The sequence below is a fragment of the Rattus norvegicus genome, chromosome 3, assembly GCF_036323735.1.
Source record: "Rattus norvegicus strain BN/NHsdMcwi chromosome 3, GRCr8, whole genome shotgun sequence".
Classification (NCBI taxonomy): domain Eukaryota; kingdom Metazoa; phylum Chordata; class Mammalia; order Rodentia; family Muridae; genus Rattus; species Rattus norvegicus.
Window position 1 is genome coordinate 141,283,515 of NC_086021.1, and position 27,485 is coordinate 141,310,999.

The 27,485-nt window shown below is 40.1% G+C and overlaps 1 long non-coding RNA gene across 1 annotated transcript; it reads right to left on the reverse strand.

Annotated features, from left to right (window-relative positions):
• Positions 1 to 971: 971 nt before the first annotated feature.
• LOC134486302 (uncharacterized) lies at positions 972 to 21,227 on the reverse strand. Its single transcript, XR_010065110.1, has 3 exons — positions 20,622 to 21,227; positions 3,613 to 3,676; positions 972 to 2,096 (listed from the first exon to the last, which is right to left on the reverse strand). It is a non-coding gene; the product is annotated as an uncharacterized LOC134486302 (long non-coding RNA).
• Positions 21,228 to 27,485: the final 6,258 nt, after the last annotated feature.

The window sequence follows — 27,485 nt, forward strand, 5'->3', positions numbered from 1 at the left end:
GAGGTTTCTCTTATCTTGCTCTGAGCAGTAACCACTGCCACTTACCTCCTCTGGTCTTTGTTGTAACACTGCTAAACAGCTTAATCCTTCTCGGGGTTTGCATTATGAGTCTGATCTTACCTCTGATTCTACAGTGGGGGCTGGAGAAAGTCGGAATAATTGGGAAGAAAGATGTGCTGTCACAAGGATAAAAACAGACACTCCTGCATGCTCACACTGACGTGACAATATGAAGTGATCATATTGCTCTACAGCTATGGATTGCTGCTATTTTATGACAGACGGTTCTCATGGGAAAGACCACACAGAATTATTGAGACACAAGGTTCAGCTAACATCTCCCGTTTCACAAGTTTGATAGCCATAGAGGAAGTGCAGTGAACTGATAGACTAAGGCTTTTAAAAGTCAGCTTAGCAAGCGTACTTTCTAAAATTTGTAACTGATGAGCGAAGAGGTTTTCAGAAGCAGTCCTATTATTTTCCCATGAAGTTTTCATTCCTGTGTTTAGGATTATGCTGAGGAGGCCACAGATCATCCTAGGTTGGTATACACAGTACCCTCTCCCTTCCAGCTTCCCCCTTCTGATTTTGTCCACCAGGAGAAGACACTGGGGAGAAGAAAAGAGCACTAGAGGCAGTTTTCTGGGCCCAATATCCACACACGAATCCCTTGTGAAGTGTAAATCCAGCCATTTTATATATGATTTTGTCTGAGATATAAGTAGAAACACACTGTCCAATAGAGCTGCCACTGACCACTGAGGCAATGAAAGCCCTATAGTGTGCCTAACTGAAATGGCAATGTGTTGTGATTTTGAATATGTCCATGATTTCATGGTTAGTAAAATAAGAAAGAAAAAGAAACAAAAGGAAAAAGAAAGAAAAATATCATATAAAGAATCAGTAGGTTTCTTAGATATTATGTATATATTAACCTTGAATAACTTATTTCAAATTTTATTTCTTTTTTTAATATAGTAGAAAATGTGAAATGTTTGTGGTGCCAGAATTTACATTTCAATCAGACAATGCTAGTTTAAAGCAATACAATAGAGCAGATTCATGTCACTCAAACTTACTTCCAGGTTGATAAATTCAGGACTAAGGGAAATATGACTTAAGAATAAACCCTGTGTAGAGTTATGAAAAGTCACAGTGAGGGAGTTGGAAACAGTCAGAGGATGTGCACCAGGTTTTGGAGTCAGTTTGGTATCTGTGGCTTTGCACACATCTAAACGTGTGTGTCCTAGGGGGTGGTTTGATCCATCAGAACCTCTACCTCTTTTCCTTTAAATCAGATGCTATCCCAGTCCTTCCTCATCCCTAGGACTTTTAAAATGACTGAGAGCCCACGGTAGTGCATATAGCCCCACTGTATGATAAAAATATAGGTTATTTGTAAATACAAAGATTGTTACATATTTTGCTGAGAAAGAAACCATGACCAAAGCAACTTGAGGAGGAAAGGGTTTCAACTTCAGTTCAGAGTCATGTGGAAGTTGGAGGGCAGGGCAGGAACCCAAGGCAGGAACCCAAGGCAGGAACCTAGAAGCAGGAACTGAAGCAGTTCCAGCACCAGACCATGAAGGAATGGTGCTTTCTGGTTTGTATCTCACAGCTTCAGCCTGTTTTCTTAGATAATTCCAGACCACCAGTCCATGGAGGGTGCCACCCACAGAGGGCCGAGCCCTCCCATATCAGTGGTTAATTAAGAAAATGTTCCACAGACTTGCCTCTGGGCAATCTGATGGACGCAGTTCCTCAGTTGAGATTCCCTCTGCCCTGCTGTATCTAGGTTTGCATCAGGCTGACAAAAACCAACTTTGCATCAGGCAGTTATTACTGTCAAATGAATTACTGCAAATAGTGATTTCAAATAGCAAAGGTTTATCATTTTGCATAGTTTCTGTGGAATGGGAATTCAGGAATGACTGAGCCACGAGATGATTGCCTCAGTCTTTCAGGATACTACAGCCAAGCTGTGGGCCACCATTAGTCATTTGAAGAGTTAGTCTGTCTGCAACAGAAGAAGCCTCTTCTCAGATGCTCGCTCAAATCTGTCCTCCTTGGATCTGTTCATATGGCTATTTGAGTGCCTTCAGAGTAGACAAAATGAGAAGGAAGTCAAACTAAAAGTCATTAGGACCAAGTCACAAAACCCTGCCCAACTCAAGGGGAAGGAGAGGATAGGTAGTAAGTTCCAGTCAAAAAACAAAACATCCAGATATAGCGTGTGTGTGTGTGTGTGTGTGTGTGTGTGTGTGTGTGTGTGTGCGCACACACACATATGCTCATGCATTGCGCATATGCACACACAAATGTATTTTACAAAACTATGCACACATATTTTTTAAGACAAAACAAACAAAACACTAAACTCACTCTATAAGAGATGGGGCTCCAAGTGTCAGTGTGCTCTTTAAAAAGAAAACTTTTGATCCTGATTAAGTTTGAAAACTGAAAACTTTACTTACACTTTATACTTGTTAGAAATATCAGTTGTGGTCTTTTTCCTCCATTATTAACCATAATTCTTTGTGAAGTATAGTACAGATAATCCTTAAGGAATTCTAACTCCACTTTTCCCCCCCAAGTACAAGGGCTAGCAAAAGCCAAAGATACAGAACTTCTTTCTTTCAAGAGAAAGAAAGGATGGTGCTGTAGAAGCCAGGGGAGCCAGAGACCTGAATGGCTGTTTTCTGAGAGCCTTTCTCATCACAGCCAGTTATCCTCACCCTCTACTCAACTCTTCTCTTCTGTTCTCTTCTGTTCTCTTCTGTTCTCTTCTCTTCTCTTCCCTTCCCTTCCCTTCCCTTCCCCTTTTCCTCTCCTCCCCCCCTCTTCTCCTCTTCTCTTTTCTTTCTCTGTTCTCTCTCTCCTCTCTCTTTTCTGTTTTTGGTCCCCCCTCTTTTTTTAAAGAAGAGATAGTTCCCTTAGAGTGAAGGGTACCTGCTGAGTGCCTGCTATTTCTCTGCTATTTTCCTGGGATAGCAGGTAGGTGATGTTGTAGTTACTTGAAGTCCCTGGCCTTTCTCATCCATAGCCCTTTGGTCTCAAGGAAACCTTTCTGGCTAGAGAACACTGATTCAGGGAGTCTTTATGACATTCAAGCGTAGCCTCTCAGTTCTGCTTTTTCTTGCAGGTAGATGCACATAAAGTTGTCTGTAGACAGCTGCCCGGTTGAATGTCAGTTTCTCCCCCAGTGGCTCTTTGTCAAGTTCAGCATTTTCCATAGTAGAAGCATGTGGTCTAATGACTACCACTCAGCCCAGGCTATTGCAGGTAATAGGAGGTGACTGTGGATGGTTATTTCTTCGTGTATCTCAGGAGCACATAAGTGAAAGAACACCAACAACTTGAAGGAAACTGGCTTTACATGATTTTTATGAGAGTAGAGATAGGGAAATGGAGCTCAACAGACTGTCAACAGCTGTGTTAAAAATTTTCAACACCATCAAATCTAATCATAGAATGGTTTTATATGTCTGAAAGAAATAGTCAGGGTTGAATTTCACTGCATTAGGAACCGGGTGCTAATTTACCTTTTGAAGTATTATTCTTATATTAATTCACTATAAGTATTCATTCATTAAACTATTTCTTAAAACTTACCTAAAAATAGGTCCAGTATGCTGCCCTGGGTTCTGTAGTTTAGTGTCTGTAGTGAAGATGGTAACTGTAAGAGAAACATCTTAGTCAAGCAAAACGTGTAAGGTAAGGTTGGGAACAAAGCAAAGCCATATCACACTCCTCTGCCAGTCTACGTCTGACTGAAAATTATTTAAGTTTCCATAAAGGGGTTGGGGTGGGAATTAAACACATTTCAATTGGTTAATATTTTTAAAGTGCCAGAGTGCTACATGACAAATGGAATTGGAGAAAGAAAGGAGAAAAGAATAATAGTGGAGAATGTGTCAGGAATGATTCTAAATGCCCACAAAGAAATCTGACAGAGGGACTGGAGAGATGGCTCAGTGGTTAAGATCACTGACTGCTCTTCCAGATGGTCCTGAGTTCAATTCCCAGCAACCACATGGTGGCTCACAACCATCTGTAATGGGATCTGATGACTTTTTCTGGTGTGTTTGAAGACAGCTAGAGTGTACTCATATGCATAAAATGAATGAATGATTTTTTAAGAAGAAAGAAAGAAAGGAAGGAAGAAAGGAAGGAAGAAAGAAAAAAGAAATCTGACCAAGTATCTTGTCCTTTCATTTGAAGTCAGCAGTCCTGTGACTACAATGAAGGAGAGTGTGTTGAGTTTGAGTTGAGAGGAAATTACCCTGAGCAGGTGAGGCACGTGTTGGAAGGTTAACAGAGCAAGACCCCCACACGTGGCTGAGAAGAAACCAAACAGCAGTCTGACTGAAGGGGCCATGTGGCTAGGAAATACATTGACTGAGCAATCCCGGGCTGGTAGCTGATAGGCAGAGACTGCAGCTCATGAGAACATAACTGCTGATGACAATATGTTCAAATTAGAATAGTAGAAGAGTGAAGCTATAGTCACAGTGAACACCCCGAGGAGGCCTTGACCAGTAGATCAGGCCCTGTACCTAGACCTCCATCCCAGGAAAATAAGGGAATAAATTAATCTTACTTTATGTTATTGAGTGTCATTCTATAGACAATGAAGAAATAATTTATTCTTTGTATTTGTGCTAAGGAAGACGGAGAACAATAAAGAGAATTAAGATCTGATTTATGAGTACACTTAACATTATGGAAGATGGGCTAAATGTTGTTGGAGAAAAAAAGAAGTAAAAAAAGAAGTAAAATTTATGAGTACACTTAACATTATGGAAGATGGGCTAAATGTTGTTGGAGAAAAAAAGAAGTAAAATTAAGGATGCTTTAATTGCTTGCTTTTTAACTCAGAGTTCTAAGAACTCTTTGTAAGCTTTAGTCATGAGTCCATTAGTTATATTTTTTTGCAAATATCTTATTCTATATTGCAGTTCTTTTTTAAAAATCTTCTTGACAGATTATTTCACAGCACACATATTTGATTTTCTCCCGTGCTCCACTATTAACACTCTTCATCAAGTTCTAGATTTGAAGATATTTTTGCCTATGTTTTCTTACAAAATATTTTCTTGTTTACATTTTAATCTATGATCCATAAGTCAGAACAACCTGGAGCAATGCATTCTAAGTTCTAAATGACCGAGTTCTAAAAGAACACTGCCTTGCAACCACCAACTGCCAACTTAGACTACTGTACCCAATAAGACTGTCTGCAACAGATCAAGGAGAAATAAAACCTTTAATGATATAAGCAGCCTAAGATAATTCATATTCAACAACAATAACAAAACCAAACATAATGTTGGAAGGTATACTCTGAACTGAAGAAAGAGGTATAAAAACAGCCAAGAAACTCTAGGGGAAAAAAGATACAACCTAATAAAATACAAAGCACAATTAAGGACACAAACCAACCAAAAAATAATAAAAAAATGAATGCAATCTTCACAAACTTTTTAATAACTATAAATGTTAATGGCTTCAATTCTGTAATAAAAACAAATAGACTAGTTTAATTGATTAGACAGCAAAATGAAGGAGTCTCTTTTGCCAACTTTTGGGACTGTTTCTACATACTTGGTTACTTCATTTAGTCTTGCTGGGGGTGGAGGGTACCTAATCTTATTGCAACTTGATATGCTATGTTTGGTGGATATCCATGGAAAGCCTGCCTTTTTGTGAGGTGAAAGGAGGAGAAGGAGGAAGAAGAGGAGGAGGAAGAGGAAGAGGAGATGGGTTGGGGCTGAGAGGAGGTAGTCAAGGGTAGGAGAAACTAGGAGGAGAGGAGGGAGGAGAAACTGCAATCAGAATGTAAAAAGGGAATAAAAACAAAGAAAAATCCATCTATCTATTGCCACAAGGAAGTCATCTTAGCTTTAAAGATAGGTACCCCTGAACGTGAAGAAAAATGATCGAAAGTATTATAAGAAAAATGAGATCAGGAAGCAAGGAGGTATTGTTATCATATTTAATAAAATAGACTTAAAACTAAAACTACTTAGAAGAGACAAAGAATGGTACTTTATTCTAACCAAGGGATTAACTAACAAAATATTTCACTACAAAATATGTATGCACCAAACTCTGGTGAACCCAATTTCATTAAATGCTTACTAATGGAATTAAAAACACAGATTAACAGAAACTTTATGACAGTAAGCTATTTCAACAACCCACTTTCTCTAATAGACAGGTCATCTAGACAAAGAAAATAAACAGATTCCTCAGAATTAAATGATATCTTATATTGAATGTCCTAAGATATATCTACAGACTGTTGTACCCAAATGCCAAAGAACGTACATTTTATTCATCAGTGCATGCAAGCCTCACTAAAATAGACCACATGGAGAACTATAAAACAAATCTTAACAAATAATGAAAGTTGAAATAATTCCTTGTACGCTACCTGACCATTGTGCAATAAAACTTAAGGTTGACAGCCAACAAAACTCTAGAAAGTATATAAACTCATGGAGATTGAGCAAGTCATTGGTGAATCATGAATGATTGAAAAAAAAGAAATAAAATTTTTTTGAACAAATTAACAATAAAAAAATGCAACACGGCATTAAAAAAAAGTTCTAAGAGGGAAATTTGTAGCCCAAAGTACCTATGGTAAAACAACAAAAAGCATACAAATAAATGACTTTATGATGCAACTCAAGAATTTGTACAACAAACAATAACGAATCAAACCCAACAGAAGGAGGAAGTAATAAATATCAAAACAAAAATTAATAAAATAGAAACAAAGAAAAGAATAAAAGAATCAATAAAACTAAGAGGTTTTTTTTATGAGGTTGTTGTTTTTGTTTTTCTAAACATAAACAATATTAACAGAGCCTTGGCCCAACTGAGCAAAAGAAAAAAAAAAAGGTGATTCAAATGAACAGAAACAGAAATGAACATTATAGTAATAAGACATTACAACAGACACAACAGAAATACAGAATATTACAAAGGAATACTTTAAAAACCTATACACTATTTAGCTGGAAAATCTAAAAGAAATAAATACATTTATTTCTTAATAAATTTTTATTATTACATTCTTCATTGTTTATAACAGTTTTCAAATTCAAAATTCAAATGTATTTTGGTCATATTCTTCCTCTACTGCAAGTCCCTCCAAATCTTCTCCCTCTCTCCTACACATCTGACTTTAAGTTCCTTCTAAAAAAAAAAAAAAGAATCAACCTCCTAATACAACAACAACAAAAACTCTTAAAAAACCCAGAAAGCAAAAAGAAAGGAAAGAAAAAGAAAATAAACTCAGGAATTATTCAATATATATACAAGTCAAGAAATAAAATAAAGCATATAAATGGAGTTAAAGACAAAAATAACAATCATCTCAATAGATTTACATGAAAGCCTTTGGTAAAAATCCAATATACTTTCATAATAAAAGTGCTACAATAGATAAAGCTGGAGGAAACACACCTCAACGTGGTAAAGACTGTATATGACAAACCTACAGCCAACATTATCCTAATTGGGGAACTTGAAGACATTCCATTAACATCAGAAACAAGACAGGGCCATCAGTTATCCCTGCTCTTTCTCTATATTGTTCTAGAAGCACTTGCTAGAGCAGTGGTTGTCAACGTGGGATCATGACCCCTTTTGGGTCACATATCAGATATTTATATTACAATTCATAACAGTAGCAAAATGACCGTCATCAAGTACCAACAAAATAATTTGGTGCTAGAGGTCACCATAACATGAAGAACTCTATTAAAGAGTTATAGCATTAGGAAAGTGGAAAACCAATATGCTAGAGAAATAGGACAAGGGAGAAAATTATGAAGAAATAAGGAAAAGAAGTGGAATTACCCCTAATTGCAGATGACATGATATTATAGGTAAGATATTTCAAAAATTCCGCCAGAAAATTCCTAGAAACAACCAACAATTTCAGGAGAGCTGCAGGGTATAAAATAAACATAAAATAAGTAGCCTTTCTATACAAGAACAACAAACAACTCACGAAAGATCCTGTCTTGTTCGTAATAGAAGAAATAAAAATGGCTAAGAAATACCTCAAATTGATAATAAAAATAAAGGCAAAAAATATAAGATCAACTCTGGTCCTAGAAAACCTGGATGTCAAAATTGCTAGAGCATAGGTGATGCCATAGAAGATTTATGTAGGAAAGAAAATTTTGAATAAGGCTTCATTTGTCCAGGAATTGGGCCCAGCAATCAGCAAGTAGGACTTCATAAAACTAAAAGGCTTCTCTACAACTATAAAAACCTTCGCCTGTTCTACATTTGAGCAAAGCCTAATAACCAGGATATACAAAGAACTCAAAAAAACAGTCAAGAAAACACAGGACACAAGGTAAAAAATGGGATAAGGATCTCGAATTAGTTCTTAATAGAAGAAATAAAAATGGTTAAGAAATATCTTAAAGCCTCTTCATCCTCCTTAGCAATTGGAGAAATGCAGATGAGAACTCAGACTAATCCCAGTCAGAATGACTAAGGTCAGCAAAGCAACTGACAACACACGTTAGAAAAAAAGGGAATCCTCATTAATTTCCTGTTGCCAAACTATATACAGTATCTGATATATGTAGCCTAAATAAGTTATGCTGTATAGTTGCATTTATACATTTTTGAATATATGTAGATATATACATATGTATGTGTGTGTGTGTGTGTGTGTGTGTGTGTGTGTGTAACAATACTAACCAATGAAAAAAGTTACTAATGAGAGTGTGGGGCCATGGGAGCAGGTTCTATTTATGCATTTATGCATACATATACACATGTATATATGTAACAAAAGTAATCAATGTGAAAGTTATTAATAAGAGTGTGGGGACAGGGGAACAGTTGAAGAGAGGGGACTTAGGTGGGGCTTGGGTGATGAAGGAAATAAGAAATAATAAATAATTAAAATATATAAAAATCAAATCGATAATAGAAATAATTCTATGATTCAACTCGAGTTTATTCCTGTATATTATGTAGTTTTTAGATAAAGGGTTGTGTGTGTGTGTGTGTGTGTGTGTATGTGTTTGTGTGTAGGTATTTGTGTGACCACTTCTTCATTATCTTGAATGGACATATGAAGCCAAAATAAACTACCAAAAACCTGTCACCTGTGTCCTGCAAGCCCCAATGTCCTTATGGTGCTTGCCTCTTTGTCCCCCTCTTTCAGTAATTCTTTTATCTATTCTATCATATCTATTATCTATCATCTGTCATCTATCTATCTATCTATCTATCTATCTATCTATCTATCTATCTATCTATCTATCTAATCTATTATCTATATATCTAATCTATCATCTATCTATATCATCTATCTAATCTATCATCTATCTAATATTATCTATCTAATCTATTATCTATCTAATCTATCATCTATCTATATCATCTATCTATATCATCTATCTATCTATCTATCTATCTATCTATCTATCTATCTATCTATCATCTATCTCTCATCTTCCTATTTGTCAGTTATCTATTGCCCATGAGTTTTAGTTGTACTTGAGAAGGGCAAATATAGCATCTGCCTCCTCTTGGAAACATAAGCCCCAGCTGATGAGTTTTATTCAGTCTCTAAATGCCCTGACAAATCCTCACATCAAAGGGAATTCATTATTTCAGTTTTCTAGAGGGAAAATTTGAGACACTTAGGGGCAATTTACTTGATCAAAGTTTCTTAGAAATGCAGCCTTGGCTTCCAGTAAAACCTTGGAAATTTTAGCAGTTACTTTCCTTTCCATTTCCCCGTCCTCTACATTTCTTTAAAAAAATAAACCTGCGTGGTGGGGGAGGGGAGGAGTAGTTACAGACAGAGGAGGCTGCAATAACTACTCTTTTGACTTGGAAGGAGTGTCGACAGATATTAAACAGAGAGCTTTGAACAAGAAAATGCTAATTTATACAAATTGATGATGCGAATTTCTTAATTACAGAACATCTTATAAATGAATGCATTACTTATTTACAGTGTGCTAAAACTAAGTGGCAAGGTTCACTTTTAGATCACTCCTTTGACAAGGACTTCCAAAGAAATGGGGATGAGGTCAAGAGTCACCTTCAGCCTGTCCTTTCCAGCAGAAGCCTTCACTTCAAGCCCTATCTCATTGACTTTTATTTTGAAAAAAGACAGGAAGCCCCTCCCCTAGCACTCATTATAGAAGATTCTTAAAGATTTTTGTGTTTCAAATGTTGTGGTGGGGGCAAGCACAGAGAATTAAATTCTGAAAGTAAATTTGCCTTAATACTTGTGTGCAAATCCCCAGGCTCTGTCTCTGTTTAATTTTAATCTTTAGCATTATTCTTCAAAGCCATTTGTCTGCATCTAGATATGATGCTGGGAGGCAAAGACCTCATAGGAATGAGTGCACCGACCTCCTAGTTGGCTCTTTCTGTACCATCGACTCCCGAGAATTCAAGACTAGTATATGCGGGAGGCTGGGAAGATGGGCATGATTGCTTGAGTTCTTTGAAAGAATACAGAGGACAGCAGACGGTATTTGGCTCAGCAGAACGAAGGAAAGCGCTTAGTTTTCCGGATGAGTCCGAGTTCCAGCCTTCCAGGACTCACCTGGGGACCATGAGAGCTTTGCTTGGCTGTATTTCTCCTGTCTCTGCCATCGTGTATGCAGGAAGAGAAGGCTTTATTTTCAGTTTTCTTTTCCTTTTTTTCCCCCAACTATTCTTCTGCCATGAAAAAGACAGTCACACATTAACCTACCTGGCCAGAGAGGACTCTTCAGCCGTAGGAGCTTGGCAAGAAGGCACTCAGAAAGCACTTCTAACTCTACAATCTAGTCTTGTGCCCCTGTCAGGAAGCTAATTACCACCTCCAAGAACTAGGTAGAAATTATAAATTCATTTTCTCCTGGTAAGAGAGAAAGAGAGTGCTGAGAAAATAAGGAGCCAGGAATATCCTCCTTCAGGGACTGAAGGGCCATCTTACTGACAGAGGGTTCTCATCCCCAACAGGCAAGATGAAGGAAAAGGGTCAGTAAACATTTATCTTAGCATCAGTTCCTAAAGGGTATCCACTACCATCACAAACTCCAAGAAGGCTACTTCACCGGGGTTTCAGGGTGGGCAAATGCCAGGAGTCACAAGTGTGCGTATGTGTGTGTGTGTGTGTGTGTGTGTGTGTGTGTGTCTGTGTCTGTGTCTGTGTCTGTGTGTCTGTGTGTCTGTGTGTCTGTGTCTGTGTCTGTGTCTGTGTGTGTTTTATATTGTAATTTTCTCTCTAGATATCTCTTTCTAGATTGCTAGATGGGCTTCAGGAAGGAGTCTATCTAAATTTCTTCCCTTTCCCTTTAGAGCTCCACATATGGTAATAAAGAAAAAGAAAACAAAATTTAGAAAGGAACTTAGGATGGAAAGCCCTTATAATTGTGTTTCATTCATTAATTAATTCATTATTAATTCTTGAGACAAGCTCTGACCATGTAGTCATGGCTGGCTTGGAACTCACTGAGATGTCAGGGAACTCACAGATACCCACCTGCCTCTGCCTCCTGTGTTCTAGAATTAAGGGAATGCAGCCCTATGCCCAGCCCTTACCACTGTAGACTTTGCTTTTCTGCTGTCTAACAAACCAGAGTGTGTTTCCTGTGCAAACAAGTATCCATTTCAATAGTCACACCTATTAGTATCAGGAACTGCTTTCCCCTGGTGATGTCACCTAGTCACCTGTGTATCTGTTGCCATGGCAACAGAGATGCATTCCCTGCAAAACTTTGGTTCAGTTCCCACCTTTACCTGGGAGGAGTTATGTCACATTTCAAATAAAAGGCAGACCTTTCCTGACCCCTCTCCCTTCTCTTTGTCTCTCTTCTCTTTTCTCTCCCCCTCCCCCGCACCCATCTCTGTCATCCCGATAAACCTCCTCCACACAGGACCGTGTTGGCTTGGTGTAGTTTGTCCAGATGCAAGTTGCGATTTCCATCCCAACAACACCTGTAGCTGTTACACTTTGCATCTTCTTTATACTATTTTGGATTTTTATTAGCATGCTGCCCAACTTTGTTCATCCAGGAGATGCAGCAAAAGTTGACATAGCTCACATCTACTCATCTACCTTCACATGCTCTATAATCCTTCCCTGTGATAACACTGATCACAAACAGCTGTGCACCAGAGAAGACGATCCATACACTGAAGATGGATGCCCCAGTCAGGGTGCTCCGCTGATCTCTCACGCTCGTGTACTCCTTATTGGCTCTCAGAATCTACTGAGTAATAAAGTGATACTGGAGAGGCTCATCATTGACAACAGAGAGGCAGAATGGATTAAAAAGACGTGCTCTCTGACTATGCAGCCATATTCCAATTCATTAAATTCTCCAAGTATTTGTAGTATATCTGTTATTTACTGGGTAGTTGTGAAGACCTTGGGAATTCAGTAGTAAGTAAACACAATGGATGCTAAGATGTCTCCTGAGGAAGGAACACTTATTATACAAGCGTGTATATCTAAGTATGAGCAATTCAAAGGTTGGGTGGCTGTTCACAGGCCTGCAAATCCAGCACTGTGGTGGGTGGGAGACAGGAACCTGGGTCTCTGGAGTTTGCCGGCCACGAGTCATTGAAAGACTCTACTTCAGGAAAATAAGGTGGAGAGGGACAGATTAGGACAGTAAATGTCCTTCTCTCACAATGCACAGGCACCCACATCCACACATACCTTCCAAGCCTTCCATGTCTACTCCGTATTCTATGTCTCTGTACTCAAAGAACATAGCACCTGCATTCCAGTGGGGTGCTTGGTTTGCAGAATCAGAGAGTCCAGTTCCGCTCTCCAGATCCTGCCTGTAGTATTTTACAAATAATTCCAGAGGATCACATGTTATTGTTCAGTTTCAAACCTTGGACAAATGGCCAAGGTGCTCATTTAACACATCAAAGTGGACTTGGCCACCAGGTTCTCCTAACATCCCTCAGTCCTTACCTGTTACAGAGTATGATTGGCACACCCTGCCCTCTACTCTGAACTTGCCAGCCCAGCGGCTGGGCTGCCCTTCCTTCCCCCAGAGACTCTTCTCTATACAATCCAGGTATTTTGGTTGTACCCTTTTTGTACCTTTGGCCTCTTGGCTGCAGACTCTCATTCCCTTCTCTCCTCTCCCTTTCCCTACCCCTTCTCATGTGGCTCGGGGTCAAAACCACTCTGGAGTCTTCCAGGTGTGGCTGCCTCTGTCTATTCTTTCTCACATATCTATAATAAACTTTCTCCTCCACCATACAGGGTCAGTCATGGCTTTCCTTTTTATTTCTTTTTTCATTCAGCTATAAAGAATGAGTTTGTCATCGGTCAGGACCCAGACTCTAGCTAACCAGTGCCTGCCACCCCCTGACTACAGAGGCTCAGAAATAGGTACATTTTCAATGCAATTTTGGTAAGGAGATTCTTCTCTCTAAAGAAAAAGTTGGAGGAAGAAGTAAGCAATTCTGGAAATAGCTACAGGCTAGCTATGATGGTGAGGACGGATATAGGTCAGAGCATCACCAAAGTACATTGCACAAGCCTGATGGAACCCCATTTGATCCTACTCTGTCTCCAAGCTCCTGTTATGGGAGCAACACGTGCCATAACATTCTAATCAATGCAGATGTATGCACTTGAACTGTCTGTTTCCCAAACTCTTAATGGAGAGTCTCACATCAAGACGTAGACTGGATCAGAGTAGATACTTGTGGCCCATGACTTGAAGCCAGAGGTCATCCTGGGAACCACCCTTAGTGCTGTCCGCCATGCAGGATAAATGGAACACATTGTAGAACACTCTGGGCTCAGGACTAATGTAAGAGGCCAGATGGAAGAATGTCATTGTGTTTCACTGATGATGAGGGAAAGGCAACTGTAGAGACCTACTGTACTGACGCTGAACAAGACAAGGGGAGTCCTTGCATCCTTGATATGGACCTGTGCAATGCATCTCAGCAGCACTGGTCTTCTCTGCTCCAGACCTGCAGCTCGCCTCGCCTTATCGCTCTAACCTTCCTTATTCTACAGCTCCAGGTGAGTGAGTACAGCAGTAGCCTTTGTGGCCTCTCCTCATTGATTCTATTCCCTCGCACTTTATCTGTTATATTTTCACAATTTACTTAATGTGGTGGTTAGGCAGTGTAGGGATTGTTCTTTTCCTTTGTGGAGAAGGGGTGATAAGGACTGAGCTCAGGTCTTCCACAGGTGAGGCAAGATCTTTCACTTAGCCATACCTCCAGACCGGGTGTGGGGGACAAGAAACTTCTTATATGAGAGAAAAAGGGAGAAGAATTTGGTGTGCCTTCCCATCTTTACGCAGGAACATCTTCAATGTCACCCCAGAGAACCTCCTGGTTATAGAAGTCTGATTGCAGGTGCCTCCATTAGAACAGTATTTAGATACCAGGCTCCCTCCCAGTGACTTAAAATGCCACATCATCCTCCTAGATATCATGGAATAAATCATTCCATATCCATTTTTCATACGAGCAACTTCAGGTCTAAAATGGTTAAGACTATTTGCCACGTTTACTGAATATGGAGAAAAAGTCTGATCCTTTGTCATTAGATAAAGAAATGCCATGTCCTAGTGTATTTCTGTGACGTGCCTAGGTCTCAGTTATCTAGCAATTATTTATAAAATCAAGCAAGCCATGCTGTTAAGGCTGCAGGTATGAGCACACCACAGGGCTATGGGTCCTTGGGCACAGGACACCTTTGTGTCCCCTCACTGAGTATGGACTGAGCTAAAGCCATATATCCCAGCAAGTTTTATAAGCAAGTATTGGCTCCAAATGTCTTATTCTTAGTAGAATTGTTTATATCTATTCTATTGCCATAACACTTAGAACTCCTCTCAGTGACATTCTGACATTTTAACCTGAAATGCAAACATTATTATTGACTTTTGTTTGTTTGCTTGTTTGTTTGTTTGACAGCTGGGGAATGTAAGGTTCAGCTAGCTAAAGCAGAATATCAGCATCGGCAGGTTGTGGGCAGTTATATCAAAACCAGAACTAGGTTACCTTGGTCCCAGACCAAGATATATATAAAGAGAAACATGAATGCAATGTGTGCGACTACCCTCTGCCCATGCCATTTGGACAAGTTTTCTCAATTCTAAATTAAGTGTTGATTTTTACTTTAGAATAAGGTGTTATTATTTGAATTTCTTTCTCCCAAGAGCCCCTTTGCTACGACTTCCAAGGCACACAGACTTGCTTTAGAGCTCGCCCCACGAAAGGCAATGGCGACCCTTAAAATGGATGTTATTCAACAAAACACAAGCTTCTAGTGAACTTTGGGTAAGCTCTGTGGAAAATGGATGGCATTTTGACCAGGTGTTTTCATTCATCCATTCCAGAAAGCCACTGCAGTGATAGGGCAGCCATTGTTCCCCTAGGGTGTGGTAAGCAGAGACAAGGAGCAAGGAGTGTATTTGAGAAAGAGGATTTGGGGTGGAGTGGAGCATAGGGAAACAACTCATCTCTCATTGTTACTGAAAACAGTATCATCTCCATCTCGGGCAAACAGTTTGAGCAACATTATAGCTAACTTTGAGTAGCAATCCTGGTAGGGAAAAGAAATACAACAGGGAAAACCAGGGTAATAGTAAATATAGTGAGCATTGCTAAATCTGAAGATGCCTACCGTCATCTGGAGAGACTGAAAATGTCTCTCACTTAGATGCTCACTGGGCCTGACTGCAGGGTGTCAGGGGCTTTATACAAAGAAAGTAAAAGCTAGAGTGATTTTGTAAACCACTTGAGTACATTTCCCAATTAATCCCCACACAAGCATCATCAAATGACAGAAGCATTGCTACCTCAAAGTATTTAGCCTGACCTCTGCCAATCACAGAGTTTCTATGGAGCTGTGCTGACTCACAACAACCCCAGGGGGCCCATCAACAAATCAGTTCAAGAACAGAAACAACAAAGATCTAGGGAAGATAGTAGTAAGCGATCTACTTAAGGGAAAACAGACTCCACAAAATTAGGTCAGGGAAATTACCAAAGAAGGGAACAATAGTGTGCTGACAACAGCCCCCAAACACAACAATAGAAACGTCAGAGTTGCAATAAGGTGTTAGCTAACATTTCTAATTTTCAACAATAAAGGGCAAGATAAAGGAAGAGAAAGGAAATGTTACCAACATTTAGAAGAAGCTTATCCCTACTATTTTTGAGAGTGACTGATGGACTTCTGTTCTTTTGAATAGCTATTGAAAACAGCAAACAATGTAGTTTTTAAGGAATTAAAGAGTAGCATTAAAAATGTGAAGAATCAAATATAGTCTCCTCTGGGACTCCCAAGCTAGCTTGTGTCAATCTCAAGAGTTATGACTTACGTCACTTATTGAAGTATCAGAAGGATAGGAGAGTGACAGAACACCAGGAAATAAATATAAAGAAACAATGGCCAAATCATTTCCAAATTTCACCCCAAAACTAATCTACAGATTCTATAAAGCCAACAACTGCACTTGGCTTTATACACTCATACACTCATACAGCCACACCACACCGTGTTATTGTCATGCTGCTGAAACCAAGGACACAGAAAAATCATGAAAAGAATAGCAAAAAAGGACTCATCTTCCTCAGGACAAGAACATGATTGACAGCTGACTATACTCATTGGGAGCAAGAACACCAGGATGCACTGGGACAGAATGGTGTACTCCAAGAGAACGGCTGATGGTTATAGTCATCCTTCAAAACAGAAAGTGAAGGAAAGACATTACCAAATAATCAAAGAATGAGTGTGTTTGTTGATAGCCCTCCAGTCCTATAACAAATATTAAAGGAAATACTTGGGATAAAAAGGAACTATACAGAATAGTAACTAGAAGTTGCAGAAAGAAACAAAGGAATTTAGAAGATCAATATGCATGAAACTAAATGAATGGTTTTTTTCCTTTTCTTTAAAACATGTCTGTATAAATCTATAAGTACTGATGTGTTTTAGATAGAAAATGATCCCACCTCTCATTGTTGTATCCTTGGTCCACTGGTGATGCTAAAAGGAGACGAGTGGATCATGAGGGTGCTACATTCCTCTGTGAGCTAATCCACTGAACTCCTACTGACCCAGGCTGTTAGGCCTATGCTCTTGAAGTGCTTGCTGTCTTCTCTTATCACCGTGACAAAGTACGTGGCAGAAACAACTTAAGGGCACAAGGTTTATTTTAAATAACCGCTTAGTCCCGTGCACTTAGAAAGAATACCATGGTATGATGAGCAGAGCATGGGGTGGGAGGCAGCAAGAGAGAATGTACCCCAAAGACCTCTCTCCCCTCCCCAAATAGAATCATCTGTGGACCAGGTACTCAAATCACAAGCTTATAGGGGATATGGCAGAGTTAAACTATAACGAGAAGGCTATACTTTGCCCTGACCTTCTCTCTGCTTCCTGGCTAAGATGAGTTGAACAGCCTCTCTTGTCTTGGGTTGCTGCTATCACTCTGGCTGTTCTGGTTTACATCAGGTCCAAAGCAATGGTCCCAGCCAACCATAAACTGAAGCTTCTGAGACCATGAGCTGAAATAAGTTGGCCAACATTATTAGATGTCTTCTTATATCTGTGTCACAGCACATATATAACAGTGCAGTAGTGTTCCTATTACACATAAAACTTTAATACATAGCAAATGAGAGTTAAAAAGAAGAAACAATTGGACCAAATTAGAATGCTCCTGCATTTTATAATAATTAATATCAATCTGAAATAGACTGTAAATTTAGATTTGTATTGGAAGTCTTGAATTGGCCTGAGAGCTTCCTGGAGAGTTCCACCAAATAGTTAAGGAATATCTATAACTGATCTGTTACAACCTCTCACAGAAATCATATTGGGAACATTCTTTAGCTCATTCTGTCAGGCCAGTATTATTTGATACTAAGACAAAATAGAAAAAAAGAAAGGAAGGAAGGAAGGAAGGAAGGAAGGAAGGAAGGAAGGAAGGAAGGGGAAACAGAAAAGTTGGTGGGCCTTTGCAAACCCATATCCTTTGAAAATACACATGAAATATTATTAAAAAGTCAGATCTCACAAGGTAAAGGGGTTTATATATCATGCCCAAAGGCAAATTGTTCTAGGAGGCAAGGTAGTTAACACCTAAACTGAACACAGTGTACCATTTCCCTCATGGTGAAAGTAGTGATCAATTTTCTACATGCTTGTTGCTTGTGTATATGCCTTGTTTGGAGAAAATGACTGTCCTAGACCTTTGACTCTTGTTGAGTTAGGCTTCTGGGGTTATGCTGAAGGTTTTGGTCTTTTGTTATCTAGTGTAATGTTAAGTGTGTGGCCCCCAAAATGTCCCAGAGATGAGAGAGTCCACAGATATGTCTTAGCCCCAAGTTATTTTTGACTGATAAATAAAGATGCCAATAGCCAATAACTGGGCAGAAGAGATATAGGTGGGATTTAGATTTTTGGAGCTTGGTGGTTGGAGGAGAGTCATAGAGAGAAGAGGAAGGAGAAGCCACCATGGTTAGGTGAGCCATAAACACATGGCCCTGAGGGCTGGCCAATTGGAGGTAAGAGTAGTCCCAAAGAAACATAGTAAATAGTAATATTTTGGGGTTATTGATAGGGAAGTAGATTCTAATAGCATAGAGGTTAGGTATCAACCCAACTCTTGTGCTGTTTAAAGCTTATTTTTTATTTATTTATAAATATACAGTCTCTTCCCCTGTCCCATACCCCTCCCCTCCCCCTTATTCCCCCCCCATGTGTGTGTATGTGTGTGTGTGTGTGTGTGTGTGTGTGTGTGTGTGTGTGTGTGTTTTCATCTGGGAACTAAATGATCTAAGGCAGGGTAGAAACCCCAGGCAGGAATAAAGATTTTCTACAACAGGGTTTGTTATTGACTATTAAGGGGTCTGTGTAGGTTCTTGTCATTAACGCCTCACTGATAAATTACTTACAGATTTATCATCCATTGCTTATCTGTTTACTCCACTGATTGTATCTTTTGATACAAAATTTCCACAAATTCTTCCATGATATGTGATTTCCCTACTTTCTGTTTCATTGACTTTGTCTTGCTCTTGTGTCATATCTAAGAAATCACTGTTAAATTAAAATTTGTAAGCCTTTATCTGTTTTCTTCTAAGGGTTACAGTTTGGGGGTCTTACTTTTTTGTCTTTCAGTATTGCATTTGAAGCGTTTGTTCGTTTTATAGATAGTGTTAAATAAAGGTCTAACTTTATTCTACTTCTAAATAATTTAATGGGATTCTTATATCACCATTATATAAAATGCCCTCAACTGGAAACCATTTCAATGCCATCAACTATTACACAGATAAAGTATGACATATTCACGCAATGTAATATTATTCAGCAATAAAATAAATTACTGTGCAGTGTCAAGGATGAATAAGGAAGCAATTATGCTAAATATAGTAAGCCAAAGGCAAAAGATATACAGTATTTGTCTACATATTGATACTATAGATAAATGCATATCATTATCACCAAATAACATAAAATATAATATATAGGTTCTATTATGTATGCTTGTATGCACATGTATATGCACATGTATATTAAATTAGATTCGCTTATATAAACTGCCTAGTAAAGGAAATATGTAGAAACTGAAGGCAGATCCCTGCTTGTCTAGGGTAGAGACAGGCTGCAAGTAGCCCGAGTCTCTTTTGGGGATGATAAAAATGTTTTAACTTTGGATTTTGGTAATGAGTAAACAATTTTATAGGTACATTTAAAAGTTTTTAAATTACTGAAAGTTGGCAAATTGTGGTAAGTTTGACCTCATTCTAGCTGTGTAAAAGATATAAAAAGTTTCAGAGTCAAATCATTCAATAACAAAGAACAGGAGCTCTGTTAGAGTCTGTGTCCCTGTGATGAACACCATGACAAAAAGCACATTGGGAAGAAAAGCTTTATTTCGGTTTACAACTCTCAGTTCACATTCCAGAGCTGGCAGACCTAGGGTAGGAACTCCAGGCCGGCATCTAGAAGCAAGCCTGAAGCAGAAGCCATGGAGAAATGTAGCCTACTGGCCTGCTCCCCTGGGTGGCCCTGGGCTTGCTCAGTTTGCTATTTTATAAGCCACAGGGCCACCTGTCTCTTGATGGCACCGCCCACAGTGGGCTGAACCCTTCCATAGCAACCCAATCAAGAAAACGCCATGTGGGGGCTGGGGATTTAGCTCAGTGGTAGAGCGCTTACCTAGGAAGCTCAAGGCCCTGGGTTCGGTCCCCAGCTCCGAAAGAAAGAACCAAAAAAAAAAAAAAAAAAAAAAGAAAACGCCGTGTGGGCTTGCCCAAAGGCCATTCTTATGGGGCCATTTGCTCAATTGACGTCCCCTCAGATGACTCTAGCTTGTGTTTTTTGGTTTTTTTTTTTTTTTGTTTTGTTTTGTTGACCGAACCCAGGGCCTTGCACTTGCTAGGCAAGTGCTCTACCACTGAGCTAAATCCCCAACCCCCTAGCTTGTGTTATGTAGACAAAGACAGACAGACAGACAGACAGACAGACAGACAGACAGACAAAATACAACCAACTAGGATACAAAACAAATATCTAAAAAAAATCCCTGTGATACAAAAAATAAGTATGTGTAAATCAATCTTACCTTGAATATCTTGGCCAAGGCTGAAATGTTGACAGAAGCAAGGCTAATTTTGCAGAATGAAAAAATATCAGATCAAGTCCTTTGTTCTTTGAAAATGCTACCCGGGTTCCTCCATCTGTCCGTGTCTCTCTCTGTGTGTGTCTCTCTCTGTCTCTGTCTCTGTCTCTCTATCACACACACACACACACACACACACACACACACACACACACACACACACACACACACACACAGTCTGTTTCTAAACAGTAGCGAGCAAATCCACTCGCTCGTTTCTCCTATTTGATTTTCATTACCCCAACCCCTCTCGCCTTAGACATCCACAAAAAGTCAGAGGTCGGTCAGTGTTGATGCCCCTGAAAGAGCTTGTTGCCTCTTCCCAGTGTGGGGAGAACCGTAAGCAAACCTTTTCTTAAGTTAAATTCTTGTGGGAGGAGTGGCAGGGCATGGAGCCAGGCATCTGACAGAGATGGAATCTCAGGCCGACGGCCAGCAAGGCCATTCTGGTGCGTTACTGGGACCATCATGCTTTCTTACTGCGAAGGGCTTTCGGAGACACCGGGCTGGGATCCTACTTGCCAGCTGGTGACCACCTGTCTCAGTGACTTCAGCACTGCCCCATAGTAAAAAATCCATGCTCAGACCTTGCTGAAGGCAACTATTTAGAGATTTCAAGGTCCCGGGTTTATTGAGTAAGAATTTCTCATTGTAAACACAAAGAACTCCTATCATTACCAAAACATTCTAAAAACAATGCTGTTTTTGGCATTTGACCCAGGTTCATATCTACACACCAGATAACTCTGCACGGATGCTTTCCAATCGCCTGTTCTCAAGGTTCCGAACAGCAGGAACATGCTAAATACAGGGGATCCTATGGGGAGAGTTTCTCTGCAGCCCCGCAACGGGTCTCTTGGAACACCATAAGCAGGAGTACTGAGAGAAGCAGCTTAAAAGATGTACCTCATCCCTGCTTTTCTGCTCCCTGAAACCCTGCAGACCCCAGGGAGATTCGGCAGGTACAGACTGCCCCCTCTCCCCGCTCCCTTGAAAGAATGAAAATCCAAAGAGAGAATTGTGCAAAGTGCCCTTGCGCCTGTATGATTTCCTTGTCAACAGTTTTCGAGGTCAACCTGGTTTATTTCGTGAAATTAGAGGCCCTGCTGTCAGGGTTTCCCCAGGCAAGAAAACGAGGTTTGTTTAAGTCCCTGCCTTGGAAATCCATCCACTTGTGGTTGTTTCCTGCCTATTCAAGAATAGCCTTCACTGTTCTTGTGGGACCTCGGGATGCTGTAATTCTCGTCTCTTTCTCCTTCCTCAGACTTCTGATTTTAAAACATCTGAAGCCCTCACAGAAGAATGTACTATGCATATGAAACACACACACCTACAGACAGAGCAGTCTAACAATACTTAAGGAAAATCAAATGACCCCTTTATGTCCCAGTCCCCAAAAGCACAGTGCAGGGAGAGACTCAGCATGGTTTCTTCAACAGATGCCTGCAGCTGCTGCTTCTCCCTCACATCTGTCCAGGTAGAGGAATGAGCCTCAGGTTGAGAAGATCTCTGACTGGACCCTGAAATTCTTTTGGGAACTCATTTGTGTCTTATTTTTCAGCGGTCTGGTGCCGCAGGGGATTACTGCTCCGGAGTTGTAGACCAAGCAGCCTAGTGTTGGTCCTCCACCTTGCGTCACCCTCCAGCTTTTGGATGCCCTGTGCTACTGGTCCACTTTCCTTCAGGAAGTGCTGTGACAGTGGCAGGATCTCTCACCAGTTAACACACCATCAACATCTAAACTCTTGCTTTGTCTTGCAGGACATTTGGAACGTCTCTCCATTACCTACAGTCTGAGCACTGCAGATGCCTTCTGTATCCTTTTACTATCTCTGCCCTGAAGCTTGCATTTGCTTCAGTGTGCTGTTACCTCGGTCTTGGCTTTCTCAGTGTTTGACAGGGGTGGCAGTTCTCCATTTTGTAGTCAATACAATGCGTTATGTACTCACCCTGGGAGAGCTCCTGTGCTTCTCAAACCTCAGCTGCCAAAGCCTTCTGCAGCACCCTAAGCTCTACTAAACAGCTCATCCACACCATTCATTCTTGCTTCCCCATTTTCCAGCCTCAACATTTAAAACTGCCAATGATCCCTCTTTGATAATACTTACTGCGCTTTTGTGCTGTGGGGGAAGAACCGTCATTTCGAAGATGATATTTGCTATTTTCTGCCTCCTTTGCTTTTGTTTTAATAGCCAATGGAGGCACTCTTGAAGAGATCTGTTCTCCGTTGTGGGCACTCTGAACCCCTCTCATTTGTCAAGAACATGCATCACTAGGAAGAGAAACACGAAGGTCACACAGTGAAATAGTGACTTTTTCCAAAATCACCTAGATTTTTCAGGGCGTGGGAGGTGAAAAGAAGGGAAGGGATCCTTTGTTATCCTATATCTCCTCCTCCATGTTCTTTCATTAATGTATTGTTAACTATACTCTAGAGACTGGGATGTTTTCTCATATAAGGCAAAGCAAATGGGGTTTCTGACATTTTGCTATGCGATTTTAGTTTCCTTTATTTCCCAGCAAGAAGAAACGCCGAACCTGGGAAAATTCCATTGTGAACACATTGCCTCTCGACTATGGCCCCAGGGGATATGGCCCTGTGTTTTACATATTTCACACAATAACAATATCATCCGATTTTATAATTAACATTAAACTTTTATAGGAGAAAGTACCCTGTTAGACGAGTTGTTAACCTTTCTATGCATTTAAAGCTCCCTCCACAGGAAACCATATGCTTCTTCATTGCTGTCCTAAGTGGGTTCTGTTGCTAAGCACTAGGGGACCTGGAATTGAAACACATGCACATAGCTAGTGTGCTCAACACCCCTGGCAGAATTAAAGGAGCACCGGGAGCCTTAAAGCTTAGGTTTCCTGGCTTCTGTGGGTTTCATTTCCCACCCCGACATTCCAGTGATCACCCCATTTCTCACACTCGTTCTTTTTATTTGACATTTTTTTTTTACACTTCATGTACATGTTTTGTCCCCAGCCTAGGTAATAACTCTGTAAACATCCCTTCTCAATGTCGACCACAATGAGATTGGTGATGTGTTTACCGTGCATCAATACCAGCACTGGCGGGGTGTAGTAAGGTCACAGCAAGTGCGGCAGTTAAAGAGTGCTGGTGAGGGCCAGAGAGATTTCTCCGTGATTAACCACAGCACTTAGTACTTTTGCAGAGGACCTGGGTTTGGCTTACTGCACCCCTTGGAGGTTCACAACCAACTGTATTTCCAGTTTCAGGGAATTGTGTGCCCTCTTCTGGCTTCCCTGGGCACCAGGAATGCACAGGATACACATACATACATCAGATACAGATACACATACATACATAATACATACATACATACATACATACATACAGGTAGGCAGACTACTCATATACATAGATAAATTTTACTTTAAATAAAAAGGACTAGTGAAATGAACATGTTTGCTAAGACATAAGTGGTTTATGATAGGCTCACACAAGCTCACATTTTTGTAAAAAACGAAATGGTTAATGAAAGTCTCTCCCATCACTCACTCCTAAGGACAGGCCTGTGTATAATTAAAATACAGTCTTTACAAAAGATAAAACCAAAACCCAGCTGAGCCAAAGAACTCTACAGCAGGGTTATCTGTGCCTGGGACCAGTGGAGGAAGGGAGGCATGGGAAGTCTAGTGTGATTCTTCTTGTCTCCTGAGGGATCACTTATTTCAGCTTTAATATTAAGTATCATTAATATTCATGTACGTTAATTGATCACACACTCGTGGGAGGTTAAGAGAAAAAGCAGCCTCTCATCAGTCAGAAGGCAAATTTAAAGTCAGAGCTTGAGTTGAAGTCTGTGCAACTCTGCCTGGATTAACTTCGTCTTTGCTACTCAGATCCATAACGCCAGGGTAATTCTGATTATGTTGTCATCCAACTTCAGGTGGCAAAAGTCACAAGTGTGTCTCAAGCTCCAGAGAATCCCACCTCCCATTTAAAGTTTCAGGTGTAAAGAAACAAGGAGCTAAATTTCTCTGAATTTCTAACAAGTCCCAAGTTGCTTGACACGGGGTAGCCAGAGTATAGATGGGTATCTAATGGGACCTGGAAAGAGGCAGTAGCCAGTCCTGATACCTACCTGTCTTTTTTCCCTGTTGGGGGAATGTCTCCATTCTAATTTCTTTACCTGTAAACCAAAGGGAGTAGGGTGTTCACCATTTTCTTCAAATAAAAGATGTTTGACCCTGTTGTATTGGATGAGCAAAATACCATTAACTCAAAAACAATTTCTCTTACTCACCTCGGTGTAGGAGAAGAGATTTTTCAAGCGGATGGAAACACAATGCAGCAGCTGTTCACACTGCTGTCACGCATGGGATTAGAGTGCAGATATTGGGGAATGCCCTCTCCTTGTTGGCTCCTCGCTCTGACTGTTGATGCCTCCTTGCTCACTTTATTAGATTCCCTCAAGGAGAGCTGTTTTTAACTCTATTTAATGAAGTACTCAGTTGGGGCTAGAATGGTGGCTCAGTGGTTAAGAACACACTGGCTGTTTCTCCGAAGGAGCCCGATTCAATTCCCACATGGTAACTCATAACTGTAGTTCAATCAGCTCAGATTGTTCAGACAATGTCATATATGCAGGGGAGATAATGATGCACAAAAAATGTTAACAAAATAAACTTTGTTTAAAATTAAATAAAATACTCAATTATAATATTCTAAGTTAAGTAAAGTCTTTCCATCGAAGTTGAACTAAGCAATGGAAAACATCCCCTCTTTGGACAAGAGCTCAACCTAACGAATAAAGTAGCCACAGAAGGGTGTGAATTTATTTAAAAGATGTGTGGTTTCTTTTAAGCACATCAAGACATTTGGGATAGCAGATGGAGTTTTTAAACAAAGCAAATTTTTCATCAAAATATTATGACCTGTGATGTCCAGCACCGACGTTTGTTTTTCTGTAGAGTGGGGATTGGGTATTCCATTTGACTGCAGCTGGGGCTTTCTTAGCCTTCATTTCATAAAAATAGATGACTAATATCTTTGTAATAACATCTTTCTGCTAGACTCCCTAAAAACACAACTTTAGACCTTGATAAAGACTATCATTTCTAAAATATTTACATTCTTTTTAAAATTCTAGATGAGAGTTTCCATCCTTGAAGATGAAAATGACAGTAAAAATTTTAACTGCACTTTAAATTAACTGACATAATGAAAGTAAACAGCTCTTTCTTCAAGGGGAAACACACCCATTTGCTGTTGTCTGAGAAGCAGCTGCTTCACTCTGCTTGTTCTCTTCTCTCACAAGAATGCCTGGAGACAAAGTGAGGGTAGGCAGAGAGCTAAGAATTGGGGAGGGCTAAGTTTAGGGCCAGGCTGCTGACCAGGGTCCTGAGAGGGGGGAATTCTGAAAGATGCTGTCTTGCTACTCCAGGAAACAATAGTCGGTCCCAGTCTGAAAAGAGCCTGACGTTTTTTTCTAAGGTTGTTGGTATGGAGTCCAGTGGACAGCATAACCAGGGCAGTGGTACTTATAAGTGAAAGAGGATTAGGAGTGATACACTTTGATACCTCATAAGACTTCCTAGTAAGAGGCACCTACTATATATATTTAGAGACTTCTGATCTTATATTTTGTGTATGAATGTTTACGTCTCCATGTCTGTGAACCACATGTATGTCTTTCCCATTGAGGCTAGAAGAGAGCATCAGGTCCCCTAAATATGAAGTTGCTTAGCCACTGGGCAGCTAACAGGCTCCCTTTGGAGTCAGGAAAATTTAGAAATGTCATTTATACTTGTCCCAACAATGTATAAATGTTGTTGAGAAGGCAAAATGTGTTAGAAATATCACAGAGGAAATTGGTAGACCTTTGCCAAAATTTTGGGCATTTGGTGACACAGGGTAAGACGTAGCATTTACTTTTAGAAAAGTGAATTCAATGTGACGTTGGATAGATTGGATAGATTGTCCTCAGGGATCCAGAGTCCCTGGACACATTCCTTGTAGAGATCTGTAATTGTGAAAGAAGAAAGACAAAGAAGTCCCTGCTCCTATAATAGACCAGAGAGTAAACCCCTCCATGTGGTGGCTACATGCTAGAAATTGGAATTGTTCATCCCATTAGTGCCGGCTCATCCCTGATACACTGTAGCTGTATAGAACAGGCAGCCCAGCACTTCAAGGAGGGGTTACCTAGGAATATAGCCATTGGCAGCCATAGCTCAGCCATCACTGGGCAACAGTGGAAAGTCAATCCTAAGTAACAAGATAACAAGACAAAAGATGAATGTTCTAGACATGTCTTTACCCTTCTAAGTGGAAAATATATTTACTCACATTTAAATTAGTAGTTTGTTTTTCTTCTTAAACTTATACATGGTTATTATTATTACTATTATTATCATTATGTTTTATTAGTGCTGGTGGTGGTGGTGGTGCTGGTAGTAGTAGTAGTAGTAGTAGTAGTAGTAGTAGTAGTAGTAGTAGTAGTACCAGTTGTTGTTGTTGTTGTTGTAGTTATTGGGAATTTGTTCTAATGCTTTGTCTTATTTTGGCTCCCAAAGGGTGTGCTTCCAGACCTGGAGGTCCCTGCCCCCAGCTGGCTTTGACAGATAATCAAGAATTTCCATATAGCCAATGGTTGGGTTGAGAGACAGTGTGGGACTTTTAGATTACATGGACAAATGACTGAGGGAGAAGAGAGAGTCAGAGAACAGCCATGAGTTGGAGGGAAAGGGATCAGATTTAAGAGCTGCAGGAGAGAAGGCATCCATTAGTATAGGTGGAAAGGGAATGCATCCCTACATGGGGGAGGTGGAGAT